Source organism: Bos grunniens, chromosome 23 (genome assembly GCF_055505025.1).
Source record: "Bos grunniens cultivar Pamir isolate PY7600 chromosome 23, Bosgru_T2T1.0, whole genome shotgun sequence".
Classification (NCBI taxonomy): Eukaryota; Metazoa; Chordata; class Mammalia; order Artiodactyla; family Bovidae; genus Bos; species Bos grunniens.
Window position 1 is genome coordinate 16,822,298 of NC_141187.1, and position 22,942 is coordinate 16,845,239.

At 55.9% G+C, this 22,942-nt stretch overlaps 1 protein-coding gene across 3 annotated transcripts in view; it reads right to left on the reverse strand.

The window, feature by feature from the left end:
• Positions 1-22,942, reverse strand: part of TFEB (transcription factor EB) — a 48,400-nt gene that overhangs the window by 12,523 nt on the left and 12,935 nt on the right. Inside the window, exon 2 of one of the 3 annotated variants that reach the window (XM_086371589.1) lies at positions 19,443-19,721. The exons of the other annotated variants lie outside the window; for them this stretch is intronic. The gene's annotated coding sequence lies outside the window, so the exon portion shown is untranslated. The remainder of the gene's footprint in view (positions 1-19,442; positions 19,722-22,942) is intronic. 3 annotated transcript variants of the gene reach the window in all.

Below are 22,942 nucleotides of genomic sequence, written 5' to 3' on the forward strand. Positions count from 1 at the left end.
CTTCCCCTCCCCCACCCAAGTGTGGCTATGACTTTAAAATGCCTTTGGTACCAGGCAGCTTCAACACCACCGCCCAAGGGTAGCTTGGTATCAAAGCCTTTAAACATATCAAAGCCTTTAAAAATACCCACTAGCTCGAGGAAGAAGTCTCAAATACAGAAAAGGCTTTTATGCATAAAGATGTCCATCACATTCTATAGAGAAAAATAAAAAATAATCTCAATGTCCAGCAATAGGATGGTTAAATTATGTTGCGTTCTGGAATTCTCTGGGGGTCCCACTGGTTAGGACTCTGCACTTTCACTGCTGAGGACCCAGGTTCCCACGTTCAATCCCTGGTTGGAGAACTAATATCCCACCAGACACAGGGTCCAAAAAAAAAAAAAAGGTTGCATTCCTCCTCGTGGAATGTTGTGTTTATAGTAAGTAACACACGGATATGTCAAGTGACAAAAAGTAGTATGCAAAGTGATATATAAAATCTGATCATCATTGTGTAAAATATGTGTAAAAAAACCTCTTGGGAGGAAATAAACTAAAATATCACTGACTTCTTTGGATGATGAAATCATGAACAATTTTTTCTTTCTTTTTACCTTTTGGAATGTTCTTTTTCTGTAATGAACATGTATATCTTTCTAATGAGGAAGAATAAACTAATGCTTATGGACCAGGTATGGACCTGTTTATGCACCAGGTATGCTTAAATACATCTTATTTATTAATAATTATCACAATCACTTTATGATATGAGTACCAGTACTATCCTCCCCACCCCACCCCCCTTTATAGATGAAGAATCTTGTACAGAGAGTTTGTCACCTGCCAAAGGTCGCAGAGCTAATGAGCAGCTAGGCTGGATGCTGGCGGTCTGACTCCACCACCCTAATCCTGGGGCTTAGAGTTTGGCCCTGGTCCCGCACTTGGGGCAAGGTGGTCACATTTTATTTTAGGGATTCCCACTGAAGAAGCCCCCCTCCAATCAAAGGGTTTCAGCAGCTGATCTCTTTCATCTAGCTCAGGGGCCAGAGGGTCCTGGGACAAGGGAATGGTCTGGAATCCTCAAACACAAGCAGAAAAAATTCTGCCCTTCCTCAAAGGGCAGAGATAATTTCCTGTATTCCTAGGAAAAAACATTATGTCTGGCGGCTGAAACAACAAAGTGTGGACGCTCAGAGGCCAGGGTGCCTGGTTAAGCCATTTATTGCGTTCTACGCCTCTGCGGTCAGAAGAAGTTTTCTTCTGATCCAGTCTGTTACAAACCACCAGCTGTGTGGGAGCTGCCCAGCTGAGACGGAGGGGAAATCAAACCAATCACTAAAGGAAAGCCTCCTGAACAGGTGCTGAGGCTCCCGGAGGCAGGGGGATGGACCCCACGACCTCCTGGGTAGCCTTTCAGCCTTGGGAAGGGAAGAGAGGGGAAGATTCCAGGACTAGGGGTTGTTTTAACTTCTCGGAGCCCCCTCTGGCAGAGGGCCTGGCAAAGGAAGGGCTGATGAACTAGGAAATGGAACAAGAGTGTCCACAGAACCCCCACACCTTAGGACAAGGCTGTTCCTAATTATCAGGGTGGTCACAGGTCCCCAGGGGGCCTGGGGGGCATCACTTGGGTGGCACCCAAAGAGAGCTAAGGGTAAGGAGGTGTCATAAGATCGGTCCCCAGGAGCCAGCATACCTGCCCATAAGATGATGTGGGGAATTGGCAACAGGATGTCTGGGGATGAATTCCAGACGTGGGCCTGACTCAGGGTCCGAGCCTAGCCTCAGTCTTTCCATCAGCCAAGTGGGACTTACCAGCTGGGGAACCTCTCCCACAGAGCTGCTGTGACCTAAGCTGGGATGCTGCGTGGAGGCCTCTGCAAGTGTGAAATCATGGGCACGGGGGGGTGATGTCACCACTGGGTCACTGTTAACCATCGCTTCATCCATGCCCACCGGGGGTATCCCTGGGCCAGTCTCCTCTTTCTGTTATTTATTTTCTTTTGAGGAAAGGGTCCCCTCCATTCCTCCATCCATTTACCTATCAGGGCCCCAGGTAGGGGGAGCCCTGGCTAGTGGTCACCTAGCTTCTATCTAGTTACAGACTGGACAGAAGAAGCAAGGCTTTGGCCAGCTTTTCCCAGACACCCTCTTTGTTTCCTGCCCAGAAGCTTTGGGTTTTAAAAGATTTTCTTTCCAAAGCTTGTCTATGATACGTAATTCACTGCAGTGCTATGGGAGAGGCAGGTGGGGAGCAAGGAAGCCTACCTCCCTGGGTTCTAAAGAGATCAAGAGCAGGCAGAGTACCAAGCACAGTGCCTGTGCTGGAGACACTTGGGTGGGTGGCTTGTTATCATCTTAGCTGACCCAAGCTCCCTTGGGGGGTCATGAAAAGCAACAGTGAGCCCTCTGGCTGCCTCCAACATTGAAAGAAAGCAACTGGGAGTCACACTTGCTCTGGTAGGTGTGACCCGCAGGACACTGCAGGGCTGGGGGCAGGGAGAGCACAGTCAGGGGCTTGTTGTTTTTTTGGGGAGGGGGCCATACCATGTGACATGCAGGATCCTAGTTCCCCACCCAGAGATCGAACCCGCATGCCCTGCACTGGAAGTGTGGAGTCTTAACCACTCGACCACTGGGGAAGTCCCAGGGGCTTTAGACAACCTGAGCAACCTAGACAGCATATTAAAAAGCAGAGACATTATTTTGCCAACAAAGGTCCGCCTAGTCAAGGCTATAGTTTTTCCAGTGGTCATGTATGGATGTGAAAGTTGGACTATAAAGAAAGCTGAGCGGTGAGGAATTGATGCTTTTGAACTCTGGTGTTGGAGAAGACTTTTGAGAGTCTCTTGGACAGCAAAGAGATCCAACCAGTCCATCCTAAAGGAGATCAGTCCTGAATATTCATCGGAAGGACTGATGTTGAAGGTGAAACTCCAATACTTTGGCCACCTGATGTGAAGAACTGACTGATTTGAAAAGACCCTGATGCTAGGAAAGATTGAAGGCGGGAGGAGAAGGGGATGACAGAGGATGAGATAGTTGGATGGCATCACCAACTCAATGGACACGAGTTTGAGTAAACTCTGGGAGCTGGTGATGGACAGGGAGGCCTGGCGTGTTGCAGTCCATAGGGTCGCAGAGAGTCGGACACGACTGAGCGACTGAACTGACTGACTGGCTGACTGAACACAGGCAGGAGGCGGAGAGGCTGGAGAGGAAGGAGAGGGGATGTGAAGGGCAGACACCGGAGCTCCCGGGCTGCTGAGTGGCCTCCAGGGTCCACGGCTCAGGCCATCAGCCCCACATCCCGGCTCACATCCCGCAGGAAAGGGTGGGAGCTGGCGCCTCCTGGTTGGCCCCGGGCAGGACAAGGGGGCAGCTTCAAAGGCAATCCCAGACCAGAGAGGCGCCTGTCTTGTCCCCGAGGGATCAGCTGGTCCCTGGCAGGAGGCCGGCCCCAGGAGGACTGTCACTGCGCTTTGAAGAATGGGGGCCTCGGGTGGGCAGGGGGACACGAGGCTGAAAGAAGCAGGGAGAGGAGAAACCAGAACAGTCCTGGGAGGTGTCTGCCCTTGTGATATGCATAGACTCAGGCGGGCCACACACACAAACACTCTGCCGTCTGTCTCACACCCAGACACACACAGTGCAGAACCCCTCACCCTGCCGCTCGGCGGGGAGCTGCCCCCCTCCTGGGTTGGAGCAGAGTGAGGGGGCTGAAACCTCCGTCTTCCCCTTCTCCTCTGCAGCCCATGCTGGCCACCCCATCCCCTTGAACAGCCTGCCTATGGTTCACATGGTTTTGTTCTCCGGTTGTTTCCTGGTTACCGCCAGTCTTCCCAGCTACAAGGAAGCTCCCAGAGAAATCGGCTTTCTTCCCCAGAACCTCCGCCCCATCCCAGCCGGCAGACTTCCCAGAACGAGACTCGGGGCCCTGGGAGGCTGCTCGTCCAACCACCCGTCACGTGCTCATTTACCACCTGTTCACTCATTCAGCAAACAGCCCGAGTCCCCTCCGTGGACCAGGCAGAGTGCTGAGCACATGATCTAGATCAGATCTCACCCGTCCCCACAGACACTTCCCAGGACAAACAGCTTCTGCAGATGAGAAAACCAAGACTCACAGAGGGGTTCCGGGCCCTGGGCAAGGTCACACTACAAGGATGCGGTGAAGCGGGGAGACCAGCCCAGCTCTCTCCTGCAAGTGCATGGCCACCACCAGCTCCAGTATCAGAAGGAAACCAGGGGTGCAGAGGGAAGAAGCCTGGAGATGGATTATTGTCCCCATAAACTCCTAGCCCCGCCTCACCCCTCACCCTTTGCTGTCCTCAGTGAATCCTATGGAGGGCCCCGAGGCCTGCACACCCCTCAGCCCTCCCAGAGGCCCCAGGACACAGGCCGGGCCCGGCCCATCTACAGGCTCTCTGCTGCTACACGGCCAAGACGGATCCAGGCCCAGGGCTCAGGAGACCGACCATACATCGGGATCTCACTGAGGCAGTTAATGTGGGCCACACAAGGGCCTCAGGGGGAAATCATATCAAACAGGCTGGACAGAAACGCGATTGCATGGCCTGGAGTCCTGACACTGGACAGCAGTGGCGTGCAGAGGGAGGGGCTGGGAGGGAAGGACAGTCCACAGGTGGCGCCCCAGACAGGAACGGGGCCTGAAGAGCAGGGGTGTCAAGGCTGGGTCTCCAAGGGCTTCAAGCCCCGCCCCCCCGAGCCCACCCAATCCCCTCCCTGTGCTAAGTTCTGTGGGTGGTAGGTCAGCCTGTAAGGTCATCAATGCCCCCACCAGGGAAGCTGAGGCCCAAGACTCCACCTGGTTGATCACTGCGTGCCATCCAGTGGGATTTGGGGCCCAAGAGTTTGGAGCCTCTGGAATGAGTCTATTCCCAAAGGGCCGAGTAGGATTGAAAAGCTGTGTTTAGCTGTCCCACCGCTCAGCTGTGTGAGCCCCCTTGGGGTACCTCTCCCAGTTGGACCCCTGGTTACTCATGTGAGGGGGCAGGGGGTCTGGTGGCGGGCTCCCTTCCCGCTCTGTCTGGGTAGGTGCAGGGCTCAGGCCACACGGATGGTCCGGGGCTGGATGCCCGACAAGCCGCCCTGCAGGCAGGGGACACGGAGAGCCGTCTGGGGCGCTGTCTCGGGAACTCTCTCTCTAGAGCTGCAGCAGCCTCGGGGGACCCAGTCTTCACTTGTCTGTCTCCTTAGGAGACAGCAACCGCTCCCCAGCTCCAGTGCCGGCCTCTTGGGCAGGGCAGGCCCGCTGACCCCAGTGTGAGAGGACACAGCCCGCCGCCACGAGGAGCACACAGCCGGCCTGTGGAGCGGCCTCTGGCTCCAGACCCGGGGCCTTGCTCCAAACCCAGGCTTCTCCGCCCCAGGGGCGCCCAGATCCTGCCCCTGCCCTTGGGGGCTTCCTCTGCTTCCTCGCGGCTGCAGCCACCTCTCCGGTCTCCAGCCTCCTTGCCCACCATCCACCGCAATGAACTCCGACTATTTGACTTCTCTTTCAGAATTTAATCTGCCTCTGAGGACATCAAAGACAACCTCTTTAAAACTGAAGTATCCAGGCTTTGCCTAATACAAGAAGACTTTGGAAGAGAGGAGGGGCAAAGGAAGGAAGAAAGACACCTGTGAGCCCTGACAACTGCGTTAAATTCACAGAAGGTGGCCCGTGACATCTGGGAACAAACCACCAGGCATTCATTACTATTTGCCCTGATTCCTTTGTGCAGTTTTAAGCTGATACATGGTACTGATGTCATCCTCAAACTATACACCACTGAGGATGCAGTAATATACTCCCCATTTCACAGGGGGAGCAACTGAGGCAAAGAGGCTGACAGCTTGCCCAAGGTTGCATGACAGTAGGCAGTGGAGCTGGGGCCCCTGGTCTGCACACCCAACCTCCGCCTGCAGAGGCTCATGAGTGCCCGGATCCTGGCCGCATGCTGGGTGCCCAGGCTGGGATTCAGTCTGGAAAGGGCCTGAGGAGGCAGGGAGGGAGTCATACGGCTCTGGGCTAGGCAGGTGGGGCTGGACGCTGCTCCCTGCGGTCCAACCCCTCTGGCATCCCCTCAGATGCATCTCTGCCTTCTGAGTCCGCTTCCTGGGAGATGGCTGAGTTCAGTAAAATGCTCATATGCTGTGGACCCGACAGACCAAGAGCTCATCTGGCTTTGTGACACTCTTCTGCTGTGTGACCCAGAAGAGGTACTTAACCTCTTGGAGCCTCAGTTTCCCCATCTGTAAAATAGGATGGCAGTCATGCCACCTCCTTCAGAGGAGGTGAGGGGAATCAAAGGAGCTGGAATGTGTGAGGTGCCTGGCACCTAGGGGGTGGCCCATGAAGGTCAGTTCCCTGGCAGGGTGAGCAGTGTCCATCTGGCTGACTTCACCACTGAAAGCATGACCCACAGGCATCACATCCCCGAGAGCTGGTTAGAAATGTAGATTTTCAGGCCCCAGCCCAGACCTATGGAGTCAGACACTCTACGTTAGCACTTTAACACGGCATCCTAGGAGATTGGTGGGCACATTAAGGTTACTTCACTTGCAGCTTGCTGGGGCTTGATCACTTGCTGGTTTCAAGTGTGACAGGTGGGAGAGGGAGCCGCGAGGTGGAAAGAGATGCTTAAAGGGACAGGCACAGGCCTTCGGAGCCCCACGGCGAACCTAAGCAAACTGCCCAAACTCTCAGGGCCCGGGGCCAAGGTGGAGCTGGGAATGAGGGCTCCAGGCCGGCTGGACTCCCGATTACCCAGTGCCGGGCCTCTGGCCGGGCAGGAGGGGAACAGCCTGCAGGAACCAAAGGGAAGCTGGTAAGGTTCCCTGTGGGGGGAATGCAACCCAGACAGGCCTACTCACACACATACACAACATCTCCTACACAAACCATTGCACACGCGTGCATGTGCACACACACACACACACCCTGCCCCAGGACCTGGCTGCCCAGAGAACAGCCCCAGCAGGGAGCGGACAACTCTGAGGACAGTCTGTGCCTGTGAGCGGTGTGTGAGGTGTGCGGGCTGCTGGGGCCCCTATAGCCAGCCTGGATGACCACTCTACACACCCCCACTGCTTGGCCCCTCCTTTTCACCTGCCCGAGTCCAAACCCAGCCGAGCACCGAGAGACCCAAGATTAGCTCCCCTAAGCTTCAAAGGGACCCCACATTCTAACTGGTTCCCTCGCAACATGCCCACTGATGGGACCCCAGCCCAGGTTGCTGGATGGTAGATAGCAGGATGGAGCACTGACCTCAGGGTTTCCCCTGGAGGCGGCAACACTGGCCGTCTCCCTGGCATACACGAGTAACAGCGAAGCCCACCCTCTCCCGCAGCCACACAGCTTCAGGAGCGGCAGGGACCCCCGCCCCCGGACCCACGGTGGGTAGCAACACGCTCACCCAAACACCCTCAAGTTCAGCTCAGAAACACACACCCACTGACCTCTTTCACCTCCGCAGACTGGATGGCCAGGGGCCCCCAGGCTCATAGGGCTCCAAAAAATCCTAAAATGTGGGCCCTCAAGCAGGCCTGGGATGCCCAAGAGAGAACCATTGACTAGGGGGTGACTTGGGGCTGCTGCAAGGTGCACGATGTCATGGGTTCTGGAAAGGCCCTTGGCCCCCAAATATCCCCCCTCCGCATCCGGAAATCCCTCCCAAACCTCTAAGAGTCATTGCCGGGAGAGGCTCCCACCTGAAGCCTGGTCAGCTCACAGCCCCGGTGAGAGGCGGCCGACAGCTGGCCTGAGTGGCAGAGGAGGGGCAGAGGGAGGGTGCAGTGCCAGACCGGCAGCACCAGCTCCCACCGGGAGGGGGCACCCCCTGACACCCCAGAAGGCCAGTTTCAGAGAAGACAGCACCTCTCAGCCAGGGAGAAGGAGGGGTCCCTCAAATGGAGGGGCTTTAAGCAACCCCACCTCCACACATGCCAGGGGACATGGGGTCCTGCGCCCGCAGTCTCTACAGGGAAGGCAAAGAGCTGGCGACCAGGAACCCAGGAACGGGGCAGGGGGGCGGGGTGGGGTGCCCTGAGTGATGAGCGCTGGGGGACAGGAGGGGGAATTAACCAGGTTCCAAAATAGCACTGCTGGTTCTGCCTCGCTTCACCCTGTGCAGTGTCTGGCAGCTTCTGCTTTCGGTCTGACTCATGCCTGGTGGGGGCAGGACAGGGCGGCTGGAGCAGGCAGGGGCCGCCGGATGACCACAGGCTGTTCTCCCCTAGCTACCGCCCCCAACCCGGTGGCTGGGCCTTCTCCCCGGCCCCGCCCCAGTGTGAGCTGCGCTTCTGGGAACTGGGAACATTCAGCCGGGCCACAAAATCCAGGGGTCCCCTGCCCGGGTGCTCGCCCAGCCAGCCCGCACTCGGCCTAGGGCTTCCTGAACGGCAGCTGCCCCAGACCCAGAGCATGGCGTGGCTTCTCTGCTGCCCGGCCCAGGTGCCTGGCTGGCACCTCTAACCTATCCATCTGGAAGCCAGAGGAGAACTCTCCCCAACACTTGAAATGACCTTGTACCACAGTGTTACCCCCTCCCAGCCAAGGGAGCGGAGGGAGGCAGCCGCCTTCACCCGTCTAACCCCCGCCTGCCACCAGTACCCAGGTATGAGATGCACTCTGCAGAGATCTCACACTCAGTGCGCACAGCAGGCCCCCCACCCCATTTTCTGTCCTGAATTGCCACAAGGAACACTTGCCCTTTGCCAGGCAGAGGGAGGAACCCAGCGCCCTGGCTTTTGAGCTCATCGGGTCGGGGCGGAGCTTTGCTCATTCTGCACTCCCCATCCACCCGTCCCCTCACCTATGCCCCCGACCCCCCGCCCCGTTTCCCCCACGGGGGTGACACTTGATCAAAGATGCTTAAGCTCCCACCTGAGACAAACCGAAAGCCATGTCCTAAGTCCCCCGTGCTAACCTCTCCCACGTCCTCCCAGCCCTCACACCGACACACGCCTGCCCTGAATAAGCACAGCCACCTTTCTATCCAAGTGGGGCAGGTACAACTTCAAGGCCCAGTTCACTCTGCCAAAGCCGGCCCTGCCCTCCTCGAGGTGGGAAATAGATGCCACCGGTAAGTAGGGGGAGAATGTCAGAGGGCATGGGGCTGGCCAGCCCAGGCCAACATGCTCCTCCCACCCTCCCCCACCCAACTCGCCACACACGCTGACCAAACCTGGTTTGGAAGTGAAAACATCAAGGGGAAAGTCTGTGGGTGGCAGCCGGAGAGATGAGTCAAAAGGGAGTGGGACTTGGCAGGCCTGCCGGCGGCCCATACCAAGTCTGGAGTGTGTGCTGTGTGTGTGCCCGCCAGCCCGGCACCTGCCCTCCCTGCCCCTACACCAGGTGGCTTTACCTACACGCCCCTCCCTCCTTAACTCCGCTCCTTCCCTGGGCCCCCCAAGATGGGAGTGAGTCTAGTGTGAGTCTGAGGGATGGGGGCAGGAGTCTAGAAGGAGAAGTCCCCTCTCCAGGAAGCAGTACCAGGCAGGGCTTTCCCCAGGGACAAAGAAGGGCACCCACGAATAAACTGACCCCCCACCCTTACTGCACTGTGAATTGCATCCTGTTCCCCATAGAGACTCAGCGAGAGGGCACTGGAAGGCTCAGTTCCCCACTGACGAAAAGGCAGCCACGTGGCAGCCGTGGGTCTGGCGGCCTCAGGAGGGGGAAGAGGCAGGGGCGCGAGAGAAAGGAAAAGGAAGTCAGAAAAACCGCTACAATCACAGCCTCCGCAGAGCTCTGCCGGAAGGGGACTCAGAGTGGCTCAGGCTCTGTGGCTGCCCAGTGTGTCACCCACACCCTCTAGGAGCGGATGTCAAGCTCAGAGAAAGAGAGAAAGGTCCAGAAGGGGCCACCTTGTGTGGCTTCTGGTAAGGACCCCCTGCATGCCGCCCAATCCCTTCCCTCTGCTCGGAGCGTCTAGAGGGGCCCTGGCAGCTTCTCCTCTTACACTGACACCTGGCACGGAGCAGGTGCTCCTTAAGCATCTGCTGAATGCATCGAATGTGGTGCCCATGACTGGTCCCAGTGGGAAGGGTCTCCCCAGGGGCAGCAGGAGAGGGTGGTGGCAGCTTCGTGGGCCTGGAGAGACGTGAGTGGTGACAAGAGGGCTTGGCAGGAGGCACACTCCTAGGGACTGGTCGGCCACCATGCCTGTGTCCAGTGAGAGCGGCAGAGGCTGTCAGGGCCCTGGCCACAGCCCCTGGCCACTCCCAGTCCCGACCTGCCCACCTGAGCACCTCCATCAGCCAGCACCTGCACACAGCTGCACCAGAGCCAACAGAGGTAGCATCCGCCTTGCCCCAGCCAAAGACAGAGGGGAACTGGTAACAAACCGCCAATACCAGCCCCTTGTCCCGAATGAAGTGAAAGTCGCTTGGTTGTGTCCGACTCTGCGACCCTATGGACTATACAGTCCATGAAATTCTCCAGGCCAGAGTGGGGAGCCTTCTCCTTCTCCAGGGGATCTTCCCAACGCAGGGATCGAACTCAGGTCTCCCGCATTGCAGGTGGATTCTTTACCAGCTGAGGGGTCCCGAGGCTGGGAACCTAAAGCAGTTTCTCCAGAGCCCACAGTGGTCACCTGCTCTGAACACACATCTCAGTGGCTCCCTTCCCTTCCCCGCCTCACTCCACCTAATTCACTAAGGGGACTTCCTGGGGTCATCACCCAAGTAAACTGTCTGCACTCACAGCCCTGTCTCAACCAAAGGGGCCCGAGGAGGGAGTTTTGACCTGAAATTGTGCAGCTAACTCTACAGCTTAGAAAGCTATTATTAAAAGTGCCAGAGTAAAATGTGGGCTGGGTGTCCTAGGGAGAAGCAGAGGCAGGCGTGCAAGAGCTCAGTTGCTGCAGAGAGACTGGTGGGGTCGGATGCAGTGGCCAAGCATGTACCTAGAACTTTCCTACCTATGGCACACAAGAGTGCCCTCAGAAGCAGAGTTGGCCTGATGAAGAGAAGAAACAAGGACGTGCTGGGTTGCAAGTTACATGATCAGGAAGCCTCCACTGCAGGCGTGGGGCTGGTGACATTGTTACCGGTACCAAATGCCAATAGGACTGTAAGTCCAGCGTGACTTCTGGCCCCCGGGGCTGCTCCTCGGATAGAACTCCGGAATTCCGGCATTCCAGAACCTGAGCATGCCTGTCCATGCCTTCAGAAGCAAGGCTGTCATATTTTGCATTCAGAAAGAAGCACTGGGGACATCCAGGGAGGCCATTTGACCCCACACTATGAGCATGAGTTTTGAAGCAGAGAGAGCTGAAGTCCAGATCTGTTGCTTATTGGCTGCGTGACCTCCAGCAACTTCACTTCACAGGAGCCTGGTGTCCTCATGTGCAAAAGGAAGATAATGTCTATCTTGAAGAGTTTCTGTAAGGATTAAATGTAAAGCAACTAATTTGGTGCTCAGTAAATATTTGGTAGATGCATAGTTAGATGTACAGATGTAATGGATGCCCAGATGGACATAAAGGATTAAGGGACAGATGGATGGATATAATGGGTGGATAGATATGATGGACAGATGGATGCATGGATGGATAGAGTGCATGAAGTGATGGATGGAGATCATGGACAGATAGATGGCTGAATGTTTACAAGGAGACAGAAGAGAGTAGTTTTCTTCAGTCTGGTCCCCACCTGGTTCAATACCCTTTTAGGCTAAATTTAATAGCAAGAAAATGAAGGCCTATCACTCTCTAATTTTTCTGTTAGAGAAATCTGTTTCCATTTATCAGGTTGACAAATGCAATCCTCCTAATGGGCCTTAGCCACATTACCAGGGGGTCATTCCCTGAAGAGGGTAGTGGACTAGGTCAGGAGAGAGGGTGTCCTCCTGGCTTGGGCACCAGCGCCCGCATTCCCACTGTGTGATCGCAACACGCTCATATCCCACTCTCCTCAAGTTCAAGTCCAGCTGACCCCAATCCCAGGGAACGTGGGTCTGGGCCAGGGAGAGGAAGCGGATGCTGAACAAGAGTAGGCAGGGAGAACAGGCCAGGGCAGCTAAGCAGAAGACCAAGAACAGAGTATGGATACGTGGGCTGGGAGTGAGCAGGGATCAGAGAAAAGGAACCGAAGAGCAAAGAGAGGGTTTACTGTCTTTGGAGAAGTGGAGAAACGAATCAGCCCTAAGAGAACAAGGGAGCAGAAACAAAACAGACTGAGCAACAAAGAAAGGTCCTCTCCCTGTTCCATCAGCCCCACTGTCCACCAAATAAAGTCCAAACTCCCCAGGTGGATATTCAAGGAACTCAGGATCCCCCTGTCCTAACCTGGGCTCAGTGTAGGGGGTCCCATCACTTTCTCCCTGACACAATCCAGACCTCCAGATGTTCCTCCTGCCCCATCCTCCTTCCACAGATTGTCTAATAATGCCTGTGTGTCTCTGGAAGGCCTGCTCCAGAGCCACCTCTTCCAGGCAGCCTACCCTGACTCCACCCTCCTCTGATCACCATTTGGAAACAATTACTTAATTGGCTCCATGCCAGGCTCTGTGCCTGACACCAAGATCCAGATATAAGTAAGACAGTCCCTGTCCTCACTGGTACTCGCAATCTATTTTGAAAAAACAACATTACTTGATAACATATATTGTATTGTACTTCTATTTAGAATGACTACCTTACTATGACTGTGTCCGATTCTTTGCAGTCCTATGGAATGCAGCCCGCCAGGCTCCTCTGTCCATGGGATTCTTCAGGCAAGAATACTGGAGTGGGTTGCCATGCCCTCCTCCAAGGAATCTTCCCAACCCAGGGATCAAACACAGGTCTCCCACATTGCAGGAGGATTCTTTACCATCTGAGCCACCAGGGAAGCCCTTACTATGCCTACTACCAATAAACCTGAACTGAGCACTTCCCGTTTGTCAGGAAATCTTCCTAAGGGCTTTACTGTGTCTTAATTCATTTGCCGTTCTCAACAACACTGGGAAGTAGGAAATATTAGTGTACCCATTTTATAAATGAGAAACTGAGGCACAGAGGAGTTACTCTGTTGAGTTTTCTCAGCTGTAGTAGAACCAAGGGCTGTCCCCAGGTTTTCTCTTTCTCGGCATCTCCCAGGGAGAAGGCACTCAAACCTGGCCCTTCTGGGCTTGACGTGCCTTCTTGTGGCCTGGGATTGTAGTTCTGGCCTGGGATTGTGTTCTGGCTTTGTAGGGGGACAGTGTAATCAGAGAAAGCTGAGCCTGAGCAGGCTGGGCATGACAGGGCTCCCGGGTGGGGTGAGAGGGGAGCCAGCCTCGGTGTTCCCTTCCAGCCTCCCTCTTACCCACCTGTCCCGGCGGCCCAGCCTTGGCATTGTGCAACCTTGCGGTCCCTGCAGACTGCCCTGTCCATTTGGTGAGAGGGTTGAGGTGGCACCAAAGGGGAGCCAGGCCCCTTGGCCGGGATGGATGGGAACAAGGAGGTTGGGCTGGGATAAGGGAGAAGCTTTAGCTCTGCCTGATCCCATGGGGGCTCAGGGCTCATGAGCAGATAAGTTGAGCCCCATAGGCGTTGGTTCCAGGCACCCTCCAGTCTGGCCTGAGGGCCCGGACACTAGGCAGAGATGGGACCCCTCAAAGCTGAGAGCTGGACTGCCCTCTTGGCAGGCTCTCCGGCCTCAGAGGCCCCTTCAGGCTGGGAAACCTGAGGAGATGGGGCAGCTCAGGACGGATTCTCAGAATAGAAGCAACAGGAGGCCCTGCTCTAGGCTGGGGATGCGGAGCCTCCGGGCCAGCCTATGGAGCACAGGAAAAGGGGGTGAGGCTCCACGTTCAGCCCTGGCCACACCTCTCCTCCACATTCCTGTGTCCTCCCGAGAAGCATGGGGGACATTCAGTGCCACCACAGCAGGGGAACTGAGGCAAGGAGCCGCCTTCTGATCCTGGGGACTTGTTCTGCCTGCCCAGCCACCAATACCATCCTTGAAATCTAAACTCCACGCTTCTCACAAGCACATGGGGACTCCAGACCCTACTGTTCTGGGATCCCCTTCCACCGTGGGGACTTGTACTTTCTAGAAAAAGTACTTTCTAGAAAGTAGCCTACCTGGCTCCTCTAAGTTGGGCTGGGGAGAAGAAGGAGCTGGGCCTTTCCCTGAGCCCTGACCTGAGGCTGGGTGTGCAGCACAGTAAGTGGTGCTGAGAGGCTATGGACCAAGGCTGCCTGAGCTTGAACCCCAGCTCCATCACTTGCTAGTTCTGTGCCCTTGGGCGAGTTACTGCAGCCTCTCGGGGTCTCGACACCTCAATTTCCTCATGTGAAAGGGAGACAGTGCTCCCCACCCTGTATCCACAGTTGATGAGAAACCAACGCATGCACTTGGCTCCTCAAGCATCTGCATGGTCCCCGCTCCCGGGCTCAGGGCACCCCCACTCACAGCCTCACCACCGGCCCTCCCTCCTCCTCCTCACTGGGGGCCCAGTGGCTTGGGCCCTGGCAGGGGCTGCTGAGGAGCTGACGGAGCCACTGCTGTGGACGGAGCTGGTGCCAGGCCCACGGCGGGCACAGGGCCCAGGCGTACAATGGGGCTGTGTGTGCACCCAGTGTTACCCCGGAGCAGAGCTGGGCAGGCCAGCATCTGGGGTCCAGCCAAGAATTCATTTCCCTGGAGAGGGCCTCCCCACCCCCTCCCAGGCTGCCCAGTCACCTCCCTCCCCCGGGGTGGGGACAGGCACCACCCATGCCCCCACCGAGCCCAGGCACTGGAATGGGGACATGCCTGGTGGCGGGTGCTGGGGAAGAGGGACTGAGTCCAGCTGCCAGGCGGGGCTGCCTACTTGTGAGGCGTCCGGGACCCATTATGGTGATCTGGGGCTGCGGCTACTAGGAAGGTGAAGTCTGCGGGGGCCGGAGGACACGAGAGCGGTCAGCTGGGACCCCTCCCCATCATATGGAAGGAGGGCCTCCCTGCTCCTTCCTGGCTGGCTGAGCCCAGGGCCCAGAGCCTCAGGAGAGGAGCCGGCTAGTTCCCCAGGGGAATGAGTCACCAGCAGTGGCTGCAGCCAAGGCTGCCGGAGCCGGGAGCCGGTGGGCAGGTGGAGCCTCTCCTCACCCCTCCCCGCGGGTCTCCTCTGGCTAGAAAACCACTCGGCCGGTGCAGGGTGCTGACCACAGCGTCCCAGGCTGGGCCTCCGGAGGACACTTCCTCTGGCTCAGAGGATTAGCTGTACTAGGCCTGGGGGTGCACCGACTCCTAGAGCTGCAGGCACGGACCACTCACCTCCCCCCCACACACGAGATGCCATGGAGAGAAGAGTCAGAATGCAGGTCAAGGCAGCCCCCCCAAAACCCTGAGTGAGACACAGGGTCTGAGGTGAGGGAGGAGGGGGACACGGGCCTCTGGTGCGTGGGGAAGAGGGGAGGAAAGCCAGGCCACCCTCTACCTCAGGCTGTGCCTAAAGTGGGGATCTGGGGAGGGGCGCCCTTGCATGAAGTCACTTTCCATTCTCCTCAGAACTCAGGAAGCTCCCAGCAACAGGAGATAACCGCCCTAGCCTGAGGCCGGCCAGACCCACACACCCTCTCACATCCAGTCATAACGACACAAATGTGTCCCTACGGGCTGCCGCCCACGCCAGCAGAGGGTCACACACAAAAGTCACGGTGCCGGCCCCAGCCCAGCGGACACACTTGGATGCCCACCCTTCCTCTCACACCCACGGGTCCCTGCCTCCCTGCCCAAGCCCCCGCCCAGGCCCATCACACCCTGAAGGCCCCGTCAGAGCACTGCGGCCGCCCTACCCTCGCCTCAGACCCTGAGGACCACCTCTCCCCACGCCACTGGTGAGAGGGACTGGACCTTCTGGGCATGTGTGACCTGCCCTGCGAACAGAGGCTGAGATGCCGGAAGGGGCCTCCCAAGCTGAGCCCACCATCCTCATTTCACCCATGAACAAACTGAGGCTCAGGCTGGGGAAGTGTCTTTGTTCAAGGTTATGGGCAGGGCTGGGGGAGCTTAAGGCTGGTCGAACAAAGCAGAGAACAGGGAAGGCAGAGTGAAGGGCGAAAAGAAGAGGAAGGGGATGGACTTCCCTAGTGGCATAGTGGATAAGAGTCCGCCTGCCAATGCAGGGGACACAGGTTCGATCCCTGGTCCGGGAAGATCCCACACATGCCACAGAGCAATTAGGCCTGTGGGCCAGAACTGCTGAGGCCCAGCGCCTAGAAACTCATGCTCTGCAACCAGAGAAGCCACCACAGTGAGCAGCCTACACACGGCAACGAAGAACAGCCCCCGCTCACCCCGCTCACCACAACTAGAGAAAGTCCGTGTACAGCAACGAAGACCCAGCACAGCCAAAAATAAATAAATAAAAAATTTTTTAAAAAAAAGAAGAAGAGGAAGGGGGGATCCGCCACCCTCTCAGAGGTGCAGCTGTCCGGGGACGCTGTGGTGCCACTTCATTCATTCCTTTCAGATATTCTCGAGTGTTTACCAGGAACATGACTGCACTGTGGCCAGGGCCCTTCTGCCTAGTCTCAGCCCGCGCTCCCCCCGGGAGAGTTTGCTGGTGAGGCTGAGTATTGTCTTCAGGGCCCCACGTCCCACAGATAGCGAGGCCGGGCAGCACTCAAACCTCTCCCCCCAGGCACAGCCTGGCAGCCCCCGCCCTGCCCCCACGCCTCACAGGGAGTGCCAGCATCCTCTGGACATCAGGGCCCACAGTCCAGGTCACCTCCAGAGTCAGTGCCAAGTCACACAACAAGGAGCCTAGGAGGTCACCCCTCTCAGAGACTCCCAGGCTGATTTCAACAGCAGAACCCCCTTTTCAGACAAAATTTACCTGGAACTTTGACAGCTAAACATGAGAATGAAGCGGTTCTGTGGGGAGTGGGAAGGGCCAGAGTACTTGGCCTCCAACGGGGGGCTTCCCCTTCCCCAGCGCCCCTCCGCCTAGTCCTTCCCCAAGGCACCCCCAGGGATTCTGAGAAAGAGTCTAAAACTCAGAGTTTTCTCCAGCCACTGTGTTACAGAAACCCAGGGGGAAGTTATGTGTGTGGATTACCCAGGCTCACAAAGAGCTAGGACCCCAGCCCCCACACTCCAAACCTCCAGGCCAAGCTCTCCTCCACGACCCTCAGGGCACCCCATCCCTCACATGGGAAAAGGGACAGAAAGGAAGAAAAGTTTCATGGATTCAGATCCTCCTGTGTGCCCAGCCCTGGGCAAAATGCCCCCACAAACATCAATTGCTTTATTTTTCATAATAACTCTATACCCTACATAGTATCATCTTTGTCTTGTAGGTAAATTAAAAAAAAAAAAAAAGGACATTCAGAGAAGTTAAGTGACTCACAGAACCTGTGAAGGGCAAAGCCCACATTCCAACTCACCTGTGTGCCCTTAATCCCTCGGGGCAGCCTGGCAGAAACCACCCCATCGTGATGCCCAGGTGCGACCCCTCCCTCTGAGCCCCATCCCAAGCTTCACCTCACTCAGCTGACAGGCCTCCTTCCCCAGCTCAGGGCACAGGCAGAGCTTATTGCTAGTACCAGCAACATTAGCAACAACGGCAAAGCCACCAGCTCCCTGTACCATAGCGCTCACTAGGCAGGCTCTTCGTCCACTATTCTACTTCATCCTTACAACACGCTACTCCCACTCCCATCTCATAGAGGAGGAAACTGAGGCACAGAGAGGTTGATGACTTGCCCAAGGTCACACAGCTAAGGAAGTCGCAAAGCCAGGGCTTGAGCCCATGTAGTCTGGCCCCTGAGCCTGCACACCTCACCCCTGGGCATTGTCGTTCCCTACAATGTCTGCGGTTCCTCCGCAGTGGTCGCTGTAACAAGTGCCCCAGCTGGGGGCTAGCCCTCTTCCCCCGAGGCCCTTTTCTTCAGGGGTCAGAGGCCAACTAGCACCCCTGAGGGATGGACAGGGGAATGCCTACCTGAGGAGCACCATCAGCTCACTCGCTCTCCGGCTGGATGGTAACCCTCATCCCAACTTCCAACCCCCATCCCTGAGAGTCGTGGGCCTGCCTGCAACGTTCAAGCATGAACAGGATGCCTACTGCGTGCCCAGCTTCAAGCAACGGGCAGGTGCAGAAAGCAGTGTCCTCGCTGTCTGGCCAGAGGCTCAGGTCCCCAGCCATGCCCAAAGGGGTCGCCCTGCCACCCCAACCCCCTTCAGCACTGGCTGCACCAGATGTTGGCAACACTTAGAAACAGGGCTAAAAATAGTCTCTCTAATGAGTCAGTGCTAAGAATAACCCGGGCAAACAGCCCTCTGGGTGAGGACATGCTGCCAGAGAGGCACCACCTCTTCCCACCTCCCCAGCCAGCCTGGTCCACCCCCCAGCCTTTCCCTCAGCGCCCACCGCAGCCAGCAGAGCGCCTGGGATGTTTACACCCCCTCTGCTGAGTGGACAGAGATGCAGGCACGCGCACACACGCTCCCTGACTGAAGGGGAAGGGGCGTCAAACAAGTAGGCAGACTCCAGAGACCCACCCTCTCAAGGCGGAACTGAGCCGAAGCACAGAGACACTTGAGTGTCTTTCCCAATTCTAACAACAACCCCCCACAGGACACTCCCAACTCCCCTCCCCTCCCCTCATGCCTCCTCTGTAAAACGGGTCTCTAGCACCACTTAGACCGGCCTACTTCCTAGGTCACCAGCGGAACTGGGACCAGAGAGGACCAGCATCATCCTAACGGGCAGATGTCAAACATGGGGGACGAATTGGACCTGGGGAGTCAGAACCACATCAGATCCCATGACCAGGGGCCCCCTCACTTCTTCCCTGTTCTTCCCCAAAATGATCAGAATTGCTAGACTCATGGACATCTGGACATGAATTGCAGGTGAACAGAGCACATTCGCACGATGTCAGAGCCAAAGCTCTCGCCTGCAGGTAAGAGGCAAAGTGACGAGCATCACTCTGCAGTTAGGAGACTGAGGCTCAGAAAACAGAATTAACTTGCGAGGAGCTGCTCAGCTGGGATGACGCCTTACTGCCATCTGCCAGCCCGGAAGCATCACCCAGGAGGCTGGGTGCTGGGCACAGCCCCATTGTCCAGCAAGGCCCAGAAGGAACAGGATACCCTCTATTGCTGCTGGGAGAGAGAGGGAAGGGGCCAGAAAAAGGTGAGGCGCCTTCAGGAAGAAAGCAGAACAGAAGAAGGAGGGAAAGAAACGGGTGTCCTGGCCATGGAGTCAGGAGCCCTGGCATCCAGTCACGCAGCTCAGTTACAGACAACTGGGAAATGGAAATGATAACATGGGAAATTTCCCACGATCTGGGAAAACCATTTCCTAGCCTTCCCTCCAGGACTCAGTTTCTCCATCTGGAAAATGGAGCTTGGAACAGCAGGCCATTGAGATATCCGGAAGTATATCATGACCACACATAGGGGTTGCATAATGACTATTAGCATATCAAAGGCTCTAACAAGTCCTGTAGTGAAGAAATCCATCCCCCCCCCACCCCTCCGCTTTTTTTTTAACTCACACTCTCCCAAACCTGCTTGATCACCAAACCCTTCCACAGAATGCATCTTGAGAAACTCTGGAGTTGGATCTGGGGTCAGCACTTCAAAGGTCTGCACAAACCAGCAGGAAACAAAAGCTTGAAGCCAGCCCAGACAAAATACATCAGGACCTGCAGGCAGCCCCAAGCCCTGAAAAATTCCTGGTAGCTCTGGGCGCTCAAGAGTCTAGGATCTCTGTTCTCTGGAGGCCTCCCTCAGGACCCATCCAGGGTTTTGGTTCCATCTGATCCTCAGCAATCCTGTTGAGAAGGGTAGAGAAGGGGTTAGTATTCCATGTCACACAGCTGAAGAGATTGGGACCCAAGAGACCAGAGAACTCGCCCAGGGCCACACAGTTGGTCCTGGGTGCAGACAGGAGAAACGGTGTCCTAAGTACTAAGCACTTGACCTCCATGATCTCACGTAATTCTCCCAACAACCCTTTGAGGAGGGCAATGGGGTTCTGCCCGTTTCATCGAGCAAGAAACGAATGGGCAAAGAGGTTCAGGCTCACGTCCGAGGAAGGTGGCACAGCTGGCAAGTGCTGCTGCCTGGGTTTCAACCCTGGCAGCCTGAATCCAGAACTCAAGCCCTCAGCCCAGCCCTGCCACTCACTAGTTAGCAAGAGAGATTTCACCATTCTGCGCCTCCGTTTCCTCACCCATAAAATGGGATGTATAAAAAGACGTGGGCGTTAGGTTATTGTGAGGATGAAATCTCCAAATATACAAAAGCGCTTAGCACAGTGTCTGGCATACAGTAGGTACTCAATATGCATGACCTCTCATCAAATACCACATCCTCCTATGGGAGCACATGCCTGAGCCTCAGGGCTCTGGGCTCCGCAGGCTCGAAGCCACCCATAGCTTCCTGGAAACTGACTTCTGCCAACATGTCCCAGGGCGCGCCCCTCCACGTGGCCTCACAGGCTCCAAGCTGGGGTTCCTTGGGTACCCTATGTAGGTGGGGGCTCTAGAGGCTGGGTTTCCCAGCCTGGGTCTCATCCTCTGGGGCCCCTAACGGGACAACTCCCCCTCAGATCCGGGGATATCCCCAGTTCACCATGGGTCACAGGCCTCTCCCCACCCTTGCCCCAGGTCACGGGATGGGAAGGTAGGGGCTCTCCAGCCAGGCAGCTGATACCCTCATGACCTGCCCAAGCTTTCCCAGCCTTAGAGACAAGAGTTACAACCCACCCAGAGTTCGCCACACTTCCTGTAGCTGCTTATCCCCATGAGGTCACAAGACGGGCATCACCACCCAGTCGGCTGGCTGCTCAGGGATTTGTATGCCCACTTGACAGACAAAGAAACGGAGGCCCCGACTTACCCTGGGCAGAGATCTAAGTCATAGAAAGGCTTCTGGCTCCTGGACCAGGACTCAGGGCTGAGTCAGGTCTCAGGCCAGGCAGGCCCACCAGAGCCAGTAGGGGCAGCAAAAAGGAGGAGATGAAGGCTCAGAAGGCTTCCAGGGGGCCACGGGGAAGAGGGAGAGGTCTGAGCTCTGAGACCCACCAGTCACTGCAGACCCTGCAAGTCCTGAGATCCGGGAGCATCCATAAACCTGAGTCCTCCTCTGCCCCACCCTAGCCAGGAAAAACGTGCCCAGCCCAACCTCAGACAACCCTCACCCTCACCTCTGGCGAGGTCTGGCTCTGCACCCTGCACTGACAGGGAGCCTCCACTGGGTGGGGATGGGGGGGGAGCGGTGCTCTCTATCTCCAGATCCCAAGTCAACCACTCACCCCAGGCACTGCTTCCTCTCACTGTCCCCACGAGCACATGTCATCACCCAGGATCCCCTACCTGACCACCCCACAGGGCCGGGTCACCCAGCCACTTTGCTAAGAACTGGGCCCTGAACCCCCCTCCCTGCATTCTGGCTCCCACATGTGGAACTCAGTCTCACACTGAGTAGATGCTCCATAAACGTCACTATGTGGAGGGAGATCATCTCTCAGGCAGTGACTCCAAATATTTTGACCATGACTCACAGAAAAGTATATTTCATTTGACCCAGTATACACACACACACACAGCCTGAAGCGCGTATTCACACGCACATGAAACCCTCCGAAGCTGTACAAAACAACACCCACCAGCGCTGTGCATTATACTTGGATGTTTCCTATCATTCTTTTTCATTTAATTTATTACTTCCTTTTCATTTCATTTTCATTGAGACCCAGTAAGCTGATTTCATGGCCTGATTAGGGTCCAAACAGTGGCCCTGATCCACAATTTAGAGAATAGCCCTCCAAGGAAATCCACGTAGCCCCGCTCCCAGCCTGGCACACAACCCTCCATGCAACAGGTGCCTAAGAGAGGCATCCATTTGGCGGACACTGACTCTGGCCAGGCCTGTGCTAAGCATTTTATTATGGTATCTCATTTCATCCTCCCCATCATCTTAGGAGGAAGGGACTGTAAGGAATTTTACATGTGAGGAAGCTGAGGCCAAGGTCACAGGCTCAGGCAGGAGTCAAAGCCAGGGCCGCCTGAATCTGGAGCCACGTTCTTAACCATCCTGCCCCATCCTGTGCCCCGGGTGAGTGGCCTTTAAACCCAGAGAGCTCCACCTAAGGAAGTCTACTCCCTCCAACTATAAAAAAGCCATTTCCTATATCAATGTCATTATATTTGTTGACTGTGAGATTGGAGATGGTACAGAGAGAAGACAGTGCTCCCAGCTGGAGCGGACAGGCAGTAAGGCCAGCCCCCCATCTTCTTCTCAGTACACCCTGCTCCTTGGAAGAAAAGCAATGGCAAACCTAGACAGCGTATTAAAACAGCAGAGACCTTTTGCCTACAGAGATCCATACAGTCAAAGCTATGTTGTCATGTACAGTAGTGAGAGCTGGACCATAAGGAAGGTTGAGGGCCAAAGAATTGATGCTTTCTAATTGTGGTGCTGGAGAAGACTCTTGAGAGTCCCTTGGACTGCAAGGAGATCAAACCAGTCAATCTTAATGGAAATCAACCCTGACTATTCATTGGAGGGACTGACGATAAAGCTGAAGCTCCAATACTGTGGCCCTGATGCCAAGGGCTGACTCACTGGAAAAGACTCTGATGCTGGGAAAGATTGAAGGCAGGAGGAGAAGGGGATGACAGAGGATGAGATGGTTGGATGGCATCACCGACTCAATGGACATGAGTTTGAGCAAATTCCGGAAGATAGTGAAGAACAGGGAAGCCTGGCATGCTGCAGTTCATAGGGTCTCAAAGAGTCGGATATGACTTAGCTACTAAACAACAACAGCTGTCGTGGAGAGAGCCCTGGAAACAGGATCTCTTATTATTATCCGCAGTCCACATGCCAATCCGTGCTATCAGAAAGAATCAGCGCGAATCTGGTGTTTTGCTGTTTGCACACAAACGTGCTCACATACCCTATGATGTATACTCGTACCATGTGCTGGTCCAAGCACTCGACGTGCATTACGTCTTTTAATCCTCAGAATGAATACACACGCTGGGCC